The following is an 11,153-nucleotide window of genomic DNA, read 5'->3' on the forward strand; positions in this document are numbered from 1 at the left end:
CCCTTGCTACAAAGTCAGGGAATGTGCACATCTTCATAAACTCCTCCCTATTCTTACAATCCACTCAAACCCTAGCTTCTTCACCATTACAGTACTTCACACCCACTCCACATTTATTATACTCTTCAAAATACTCACACACGAGGTCAATGGGTTCACAATGAGAGGTCTGTAATGTTTCTCCTTGTTGAACATCGATTAAGCAGGGCACCGTTGTTGCATTTTGGTTATGGGCTTTTGTGCCTCCAGCTATGGGTGCGCATATATCACCCTTCACCACTCTTAATTATATATCATTGCAGGGCTTCAAATTTTCAACCCACTCACCCAATAAATACACTTGCCTCCTCATTGAGTAATGCAGCTTCACACACACAATATGCATTGAGAAGCAGAAGAGTTGATTGATGTTGTTATAAGCCCATGCCCGCACTTTTGTGTTGAACTCCAATACTACTGACGCTAAGCTCAACAATGTTGGAATCAACCAAAAGACTTTCTTGGTTTGGAGGAAGAAGCCTACCACATTTAAGAGCATTACTAATTTCTCCTCCGACAATGAAAAATTCATGGGGAGAAGCCAATCGACGTCTCAAACCATGATAGTGTGGTTTTGAAGTATTATGCAATCCAAAAACTTCATGACACCACCTGTGACCACTAATTCCCAAAACCCCTTATAACATTTCAAACACACCATTTTTCCTCAGACTCTCGGAAAGAACGCATCTTTTTCTCTTTTCTGGCATCTTCACTTTGGATTATTCTTCTTCTTTCTTCTCCCAGCAATAATGCCTCTTCTTTTTTGGGCTCTACATATCTTTCATTGGTTACTCACATTAGCTTTTATTCACATTACCCTTCAAAGTGTTGCCACATCATTATAAGGTCCTCCATGTCCCAAAAACTCACGCCAACAAGAATATGAAGCTTAAAACTTATTCTGATTGAGTTGAAGATGGTCTACAATGGGTGAGGTATAATAAGCTCTCCACTAGCTATTGGTACAGAGTATTGTCAACTAATGGAGTGTCACCTCCATCCTCAAGGTGGACCCCAAACATAAAAGGAGTTGGTGCTGGCTTGCAGTCAATCATGTGAAATCTCTCGAGGAGATCTCGTGCATACTTAGCCTGAGAGAGTTTGATGCCTATGGCATCCTGGCTGATCTCAAGATCAAGAAAGAAGTGTAATGGACCCATGTCCATCATCAAGGACCTACCATGCAAGGTCCTCTTGACTGCAGCAATGGCTGAAGCCGAGTTTCCAGTGATCAGGAGATCATCCACATACATAATTGAGATAAGAAGAAAGTCATTTGTCCTGAGCATGTAAACATTCGGATTAGACTTACATCTTTCGAAGTTTTGTGATAAGAGAAAAGAATCCATCTTTGCATACCAAGCTCTCAGGGTTTGCTTAAGGCCATAGAGAGACTTCTTCAGTTTTCAGACCAAAGATGAATCCTGAATGAAACCATGTGGTTGCTCCATCTAGATCTCCTTAGATAGGTCTCCATGAAGAAAGGCATTCTTCACATCCATCTAATGTACTTCCCACCACTGGGCAGCTGCAATGGCAAGTGTAAGGTGTATGGAATCCATCTTTGCTACTGGAGCAAAGGTCTCATCATAATCGATGCCATGCACTTCCTGGAAGCCTTTGGCTACTAGCCTGGCTTTTTGTCTGGTGATTTTCCCATCTGCAACACTCTTGGTCTTGTAGACCCATTTTCATCAGACAAGTTTCCTTTTTGAAGGAAGGTGGACTAGATCCCAGGTCTGGTTCTCCAGGAGGGAGTTGTACCCCTCCTCCATGGTGGGCTCCCAAGAGGGATGCCCAACAAGCTCAGCATAAGACTACGGATCAGAAGACTGAATCAAATCACAATGTCGGGATGGCGTTGGTTAAGTGGCAGTGAGGGTAATAGGAGGCTCAATAAACTCTGAGTTAGTCCTCCACGGATCAGAATTATCCCCCACAAGACCATTTCTAGCAGTTGGGTGGTCTTGTGCATATATCTCACTTAAGCTCCTTGTTCTCTGCTTTATGATAGGGGAAGTTGATTCACTGGTGGAAGCCCGATCTGGGCTTGGATGTGGATCATCATATGCATGCACTAGATTTGTATCTCAAGACTTTGTCTCTGCATCTACATGCTCTAGCTTGGCATCTGCATGCTCTATATCTGCATTTGAGTGTACTTAGTCATAATTTCAGTCATGAGGTAGACAAAAGGTTTTTGCATGCAACAATTTAGGTGCATGTGAGAGACTTTCCTCAAACTGGACACTTCGCTCAATGATGAGCTTTTTTGTAGAGGAAATCAGGAGTTGATATCCCTTCACACCATCAGGGTATCCAACAAAGATGCACTCAATGCTCTATGGATCAAGAGCTTTCATCTTTTTAGAGGGGATCCTGGCCCATGCTCGGGAGCCAAAAACACGGAAGTGGGTGACCTCCTGTTTAGTGCCGCTCAAAGTCTCAAAGGGGGTCTATTCCTTGACATATCTATGAGGAGATTTGTCCTAGATGTAGTTAGCACAATTAAGTGCTTTAGCCCATAGCTTATGAGGTAGTGACTTAGCATGCAGCATGCAGGAAGCCATCTCTTTGAGAGATCAGTTCTTTCTCTCAGCAACTCCATTCTGCTACGGAGTGTATGGAACTATGTGCTGCAACTGTATACCAGACTCAAGGTAAAGGTTTTGGAGTGTTGTGTCAACATATTCCCCCCCATTTTTTGTATGGAGGGCTTTGATCTTTCTCTCTGACTATGTGTCTACTAGTGCTTTGAAATCTTCAAAGTGTGCAAAAAATTCAGATTTGGCCCTGAGAAGATACACCCAAGTATACCGTGAGAATTCATCAATAAATGTAAGAACATACCTTGCTTTGCTGATGGAAGGATGAGGAAAAGGCCCCATGAGATCACCATGGATCATATCTAGAGGAGCGGATGCTCTCTGAGTCTTGCCGGTGTCAAACTTTTCTCTACGATGTTTGCCAAGGACACACCCTTCACAAACTCCTTTGGAGAAACTGATATTTGACAAGCCTTCCACCATCTCATGCTTGCTTAGCTGCTACATATACCTATAATTTAAGTGACCAAACCTCTCATGCCAAAGCATACTAGTATCATCAGCATGTGTAAGAAATAAGGAGGATTCAGATTCAATAAATTCAGAAAATGTATATAGTCTAGCTCCATTGTTTACATCACCGGTTGCAATTTTGGATCTACTATGTAGGTCATATATGTTCACTATAGCTGGAGTGAATTCCACTCTCTTTCTGGTGTTGGAATGAGTGACTTGATAAACTGAAAGTAGGTTTATGGAAAGTTTTGGAACATGATGCACATCTTCAAAGCTTTCGTGTAAAAGTTCCACTCTACCTTTTCCAGTGACCTCAATAGGTGAGTCATCTCCCATGAGGATGGGAGGTCCTTTGCATGCATCCAAAGAGGAATAGACTTCTTTTGCAGCATCCATATGATGTGATGCACCAGAATCTATAATCCATGCATCAGGGGAAGAGTTGATTGCAGCTAAAGCATGAAAATTGTTACCTTTCCCGTGTGGTGGATCCTCAGTTTTATTCTTGGCACCCTGAGGTATGTGGTCCCCAAGGTTGTGCTTTTGAAGGCTTTCTGTCATTTGGTCAATTTTTTTCTTCATGCAAGAGGATTCTAGATGGAATCCTTGGTGATAGTAGGTGCACTTGTCTCCTTTCTTCCCTTTCTCATTTCTAGAGTTGAAGGAGTCATTGAAGGGCTTAATGTGCCCTTCCTTCTTTGGATGGGAATGCACCTTTCCCCTGTCTTTTTTCTACTGATTTTTCTGATTTGAATCAGATCTGTGATTTTTATTGTGGCTGCCATCATGCAAAGCAAGTGCATGCGCTTTTGGAGGTTTGATTTTCCCCATGCCAATGAGTTTATCTTGCTCAAAAGTGAGGGACTCCATGTACTCTTTGAGAGAAGACATAGTGTAGGATTTACCTATTACAAGCCTTACTGAATGAAATGTAGACATAATGAAGAAGTATTATGGTTTGAGCTTTGACATAATAGAGAGAACATGGTGGCTCTCCTCCTTGGATTTGTCAATTCCACAACCCTTGAGTTGTAGTAATAGATCATTATATTTGGTGAAGAAGTCTTGAATTCTGTCATAGTTTCATGGATCCAATGAGAGCAGCTCCACTTCGAGCAGATGTTCTTTCACCTCATCCTATTTCCCATAGAGTTCTGCAATATTTTTCCAAATCTCATTAGGAGTACTGCAGGCAGATAGATGAAACTATAACTTGGGGAGATGCACATGCATATGGATCCGTGGGCCTCATCCGTGCGGTTGAGGTACTTCGATTTCTCTATGGCTGAAGTGGGTTCCACTTCTGCAACCATGGTAATCCTATACAACCCTTTCTGATGAAGGTATCGAGCCATTTGGTCCTTCCATTCGTGATAGTTGTACAGTGTTAGGATTGATGCTTTGGAAACTCCATTGTTTAGTCGATCTTCAATCTCCAAGCTGTTATACCTGAAAAATAAAGTACTGGTGCACCTTTTATCTAGCAACCTATGGGCTTTGATACCATGTAAATGTGTTAGAAAACCTACATAGATGAATCTAGCTAGTAAAGGTTGAACACACAGCTTTGCAGAGCAAAAACACTAAAAAAAAATCGAAAGAACAAAAAGAATTATTGATTAACAGAAAATAAGTTACAATGCTCATGATATACTACATGAGAGTCAACTAATATGCATCATTGGGTGAATATCCCAAGGCATTGTGCCATAGTGGTGATCACTGAGAGGACTTGACACCTATAGCAAGTTCTGGAGAGAACTAGCCAGTTGCGGAGTGAAAGGAGGAGCAAATCAAGGAGTAAATCATGCAGAAAGGATCTTGCATGTAGTCCCATGCATGCAAGGATAGTCAAAGGTGCCAATCTAGTGAAGATTCCAATGTTGAAGCCTTGCATGTTAGTGAATGCTCTAACTAAGTTTCCGCATGTGCCAGTAATGAAGGTCCTAGGTGTGTAGTAGTCTAAATGTGATTAAGAAAAACCCCAACAATGGGAATTCCATGAACAATACATGTGGATGGCTATCAAAGAACGAAATAATAATGAATAAGAGTACAACTAAGGGAAGGTTGAAAATAAATGAAATGTTGTTTGGCTAACATGTGGATAGTAAATGAAATGGACCAATCCAAGAAGTAGAACTAATCAACAACCAATGTTACTTATGTAGGGGAGCACATTGAGGTAGAAGCTAGTAAGGTGGGTGACAATGAAAGGGAAGCATGATAGTAACCTGTTAGTAATGAAAAGTACAAAAATTGCAATGTTTTTCATGAGACTATGAAAAACCAACAAAAATGTGTTACCTAAGAAAACATAGGTGTTATAAATTTTTCTTGGCTTTGTTGAAGCTTCATTAGGATGATATGTGGCAAGATTGAATATATTTGATAATGGGATGTAAGAATTAACGGAAAAGGATAAAAGGAAGACGAAGAAGGGGAGGAAATAACAGAGCAGAAAAAAGGAAAACTATGATGAAGGAATGATTAACATCATTGCAAAGGAAAGCTTGTGTGGCATCATGTATTTCATGAAATCAAAGTTTCCAAATATGAAGTGGAGGAAGAGAGAGGCTCATCACAAGTGGAAAATTGGTTAAGGAATGATATCTGACATGAGGAATCTTCTTGGAGATGTGATATATCACAAACCAAAAATCTTTTCCATATTATAATAACTCTTTGGGGATATATAACGGTGATTGGAAAAAGATTTTCCTAGTTGTAAAATGTAACGAGTAGAAAGAAAATGTCTTGATAATCATGAAGCTTTGTAGGGGAGGTACGTGATAGTGTTGGTATACCATTTGTGTCACTTATATAGACAAATCTATTAAGAAATGTTAAAGGACCATAAATTTGAGTTGGGATCTCAAAATACGAGAAAAGTATAGTCAGTGAAAATATCTCAATGACCTCAAAAATGACCTTCTATTATTTCTTAAAAGGAAAAACTTGAACACCCCACCCCTTATGTTATTGGGGTTGGGTATGTTATTGAAAAATCCAAAGTTAGTTATTCTTGCTTGAGCCAGAGGAGTTTTAGGACAAGGGACCTTCTGGAAGTCGTAGTTACTAGGTGTAATCTTTGAAGTGATAATTGATGTAGTGTCACTTATTTTGCTAGTTTCAATCCAACTTATTTACTCCCCTAAAAATCATGAAATCTGATAAATGCTAAATAGACTACTCAAAAGTATGAAAATTTGATTAACAAAAACTAGTAACTATATAAATTATAAATTAATCTACATAATTAATTTCAAAAATAATATTCAATATATATATATATATCTATATCTATATCTATATATATATATATATATATATATATATATATATATATATATATATATATATAGATAGATAGATAGTATTCTTGTATATATTTTATCAGTTTTCTTACAATTTAATTCTTAATTCCAAAAATACATTACAAATGTTTCTCCTTTCAACTATTTCCAAAATGAATATGCTTACAGTAAACAAATGCTAGGATCTTAAAATGCTCCTCCGGTGCTTTACATACACATGGGATGTTCATTAACTTTATTAATATTCTAAATGTGTTAGAAAACCTGCACAAATGAATCTAGCTAGTAAAGGTTGAACACACAACTTTGCAGAGAAAAAACACTAAAAAAAATCGAAAGAACAAAAAGAATTATTGATTAACAGAAAATGGGTTACAATGCTCATCATATACTACATGAGACTCAACTAATATGCATCCCTGGGTGAAGATCCCAAGGTAGTGCGCCATAGTGGTGATCAATGAGAGGACTCGACACCTACAGCAAGTTCCAAAGAGAAATGGCCAGTTGCAGAGTGGAAGGAGGAGCAAATCAGGGAGTAAATCATGCAGCAAGGATCTTGCATGTAGTCCCGTGCATGCATGGATAGTCAAAGGTGCCAATCTGGTTAAGATTCCAATGTTGAATCCTTGCATGTCAATGAATGCTCTAACTAAGTGCCCACATGTGCCAGTAATGAAGGTCCTAGTTGTGTAGTACCTCCAACAAATATTAAACAAGTCGCTGCGTAGCTGAGGGTATACCTACCCAATAAGCATTAACATCTGCTATTTGTTGCAAGGATTAATGTACGTCCACATATGGTGACACAGTTCTAAAGATATCATGCAAATAAAAGGTATCGGCAATATAAGTTTTCAACAATAGTGGTTTGTTTTGTATTTCCTGGATTGGATTGCAATATATTGCTGAGTGGGTTGTGTTCTAAGTGCAATAAATGGGCTAGCATGTACTTTGGAAATTATGGACGAGACTACGAGACTGCATTTAAATGAAGTAATTGGAAATTGTATATATCTAAATCTAATAATGTGTCATGTTAATGGTCAATAAGATCCGGTAATTACACGGGATATTTATGAGGTTCCCTACCTTGCCTATGCAAAATTATTGTGTTGTTACCATTTATTTGTAAGTGAAAGACAAATAAAAGATGTATTTCTAAAAATATTAATTAATTCAACATATATAACACTGGTTACAAATCAGGAAAGATGTATTTGTAAGAATATTAACTAATTTCACATGATATACAACGCTGGTTATAGACCTCATGATATACAAAGCTCGTTATGAATATCATTAATGTAAATATGTAAATTATTGTATTTCAGTAATATGCAATATTATTCATTTTTTTTAGAATTCAACGTTGGTTATAAATCTCATTCACGTAAATTATATTATAGTAACATTCAACGTTGATATTCATTTTTTTTAGAATTCATTTAGATAATTTTATTTATTATAACATTCACATATTGTTTAATGTAAATTTTAAATCAATCCAAAACTTTTATATTCAAATAACTTTTTATTTATCTATGATAAAGAGAAAATCATTGACTCTTTTAACCAAAATTTCAATCATGAATTTACCTACATAGCAATTTCTCAATTGTCGACCTACAATTTCCCATTATTAATTTATACTAAAATAACGAATAATGAATTTGCTTAATGAATGAATGAATGAAGTAAAAAAAACACAAAAAGACAGGTTAAGATGTAAAAATATTTTTCTAAGGTTGACCACTATCATTTTACAATCACCCAATATTAATTTGTTCTAAATTAAATTAAATAATAGTTATGTTGTTGAATCAATTAATGAATGAATAAAAAAATACACAAAGACTATATCCTCCGTGAGCTGGTTGTGGCCGCATCCGACGATCATCGAAAATATAAATGATGTGTCCCTACCCAATATTCATTTATTCTAAATTAAATTAAATAATATTTCAGTTGCTTAATCAAATTTCAATGAATGAATGAAGAAAAAAAGACACAAAGATTATATCCTACCTAAGCTGGTTGTGGCTGCATCCGACGGTCATCAAAAATATAAATGATGTGTCCCCTAAATTGGCCACGCAACCCACACATTGGTAAAGCAATAGCGCACTCCCTGTTTTAAATCAGTAACTTAATTATGCACGTCAATTGGTAAAGCAATAGCGCACTCCCTGTTTTAAATCAGTGAATACTCACGAAGTCGTGAGTTGGTTTGTCAGTAATTTTACGTAGTGTGGAACTCCTTTCCTGCAATTAGAAGGATTTAACATGATTATGATAATGCACAAGGGTATAACATGTCTATATTGTTAGTTACAAAATTGATTGGAAGGAATAATGGATCCTTGGAACTGTTATGAACAATAATACATAGGTGTTGGAAATATCGAACAGTCAGCCAAAATAAGCAGCTGCCAGGTTTCACAAGCTGACAACATACTCCCCTCATTCAAATACAGTTTACAAGGTTGTGCAAGCTGAAAACATACTCTCCTCGTTCAAATATATTTTACAATTCTCTTCTGTGTCCTTTTCGATAGTGCCATTCTTTTCGATTTCTTCCTCTCCTGAAATCATTATTTGTCATTTTGTTCTCTTTACTTTCATTGCTAAATTTGTCTTCCTTACATAATTTTACATAGTACTCGGTGAGACGATTTAGTCAGCTAAGTAATGGTAATTCCAATGGCATCTGAAACATTCATAGAGATGTTGACAATATTTCTTCCACCTCTTGTTTTTCTGAGATATGTTATTGGGGTATGTTATTTTTTCATATTTATTATCTGGTTTTGGCTTTATTTTAATTATTTATTCCACCTATTGGGGTATGTTATTTTTTCATATTTCTTATATGGTTTTGGCTTTATTTTAATTATTTATTCCACCTCAGATATGTTATTGGGGTGTGTTATTTTTTCATATTTATTATTTGGTTTTGGTTTTATTTTAATTATTTATTCCACCTCATTTTTTTCTCAGATATGATCTTGGGATACGTTATTTTTTCATATTTATTTTCTAGTTCTAGCTCTGTTTTGATGCATATACAGTACTCAACATTTTTGGGTTACCATGAATCGCAGGTGAAATTCTGGATATATTTTCTCTTAACAACCTTGGGCTTATCCCTAGTGTTGTTTAGGCCATATATGTGGTTGTAATATAATTTGTTGCATGGAGATCAGTCCTAACATGCTCGATTAATGTGCTTGTAATATAATCTGCTGCATGGAGATTGATCCTAACATGCTCCATTAATGTGCTTGTAATATAAGATGTGGCATGGAGGTTGATCCTAACTCACTCCATTAATGATTCTTTTGTAGGTTTGGTCTGAGTGGTTCATTAAACTAGAAAAAACCAAAGTAAATAACTAATTTGGAGACTAAAAAAGTGACACAAGTAAAAACACAATATTTTACATGGTAAAACCTTTACAGGGTGTCAAGGAAACATCCACAGGGCAAGGGATTGTATTTTTTATTAAATCAACAATGATTCTCCATAATTACAATGGTTCGAGCATTCATCAGTTTTATAAGAGCCTCCTCCATTACATCACTGCAGTTTCGGTATAAAACTAACTAGGCAGTAACTAATACATTTTCTTTACAGATGTTTACATAATTCATTTTCAAGTTTCAAGAAACTCCACCTTGACAACAATTTTCATAATCCCTTTCCCATGCCCACTCATCTCTTCTACAAGCCAAGAGAAGCTAAACACCATCGCAACTTATTTATTGTAACTAGCTTGATGAATATGTCTGCACAATTCTCCCGTGTATGGACTTTCTTGAGAGCTACTTTTCCACCATCGATCACATGTCTTAGAAAATGATACCTTACATCAATGTGCTTGGTCTTGCTGTGATAAGATAGATTCATAGCCAAGTGAATAGCACTCTCACTGTGACAGAGTACATTCGCTCTCTCCTACATCCTTCCAATCTCATCAAGTATACCCTTTAATCAGATTGCTTCTTTATCGGCATCTGAAGTAGCTATATATTCTACTTTGGTAGTGGACAACGCAAGTGCTTCTTGAAGCTTTGACATCCAACTAATTTCTCCACCTACAAGAGTAAAAACATAACCTGTAGTAGATCTCCTTTTGTTCAAATCACTTGCATAATCAACAATATCCACATATCCACAGACTGATCCTTCACTACCATTAAAGATGATGCAATGATCACTTGTGACTCTTAAATACTAAAGCACCCATTTCACTGCTTGCCAATGTTCATCACTTGCATTTGCCTTGAACATGCTGACAACTCCAACTACATGTGAAATGTCACGTCTTATAGATAACATTACGTACATTAATTTGCCTACAACATTTGCATATGGTACACGAGACATATACTACTTTTCTTCATTAGTTCTAGGACTCAAAACCAAAGAAAGCTTAAAATGGGAAGCTAATGGAACATTAACAGGTTTCACATTGTTCATATCGAACTTTCTGAGTACTCTTTCCACATACTTCTGCTGTGATAACCAAAGCTTACCATTTTTCCCTTCTCTTTGTATCTCCATGCCCAAGATATGTTTTGCTGCTCCAGGATCCTTCATATCAAACATCCTAGAGAGCTGAGCCTTTAACCTGTTGATCTCATCCATGCTTTTGCTTGCAATAAGGATATCGTCAACATACAAAACTAGGATAATGAATATGCCACTGAAACTCTTGAAGGATACATAA

The sequence above is a fragment of the Pinus tabuliformis genome, chromosome 3_2, assembly GCF_031772625.1.
Source record: "Pinus tabuliformis cultivar Carrire ecotype Pingquan chromosome 3_2, CPIR1, whole genome shotgun sequence".
In the NCBI taxonomy this organism is placed as follows: domain Eukaryota; kingdom Viridiplantae; phylum Streptophyta; class Pinopsida; order Pinales; family Pinaceae; genus Pinus; species Pinus tabuliformis.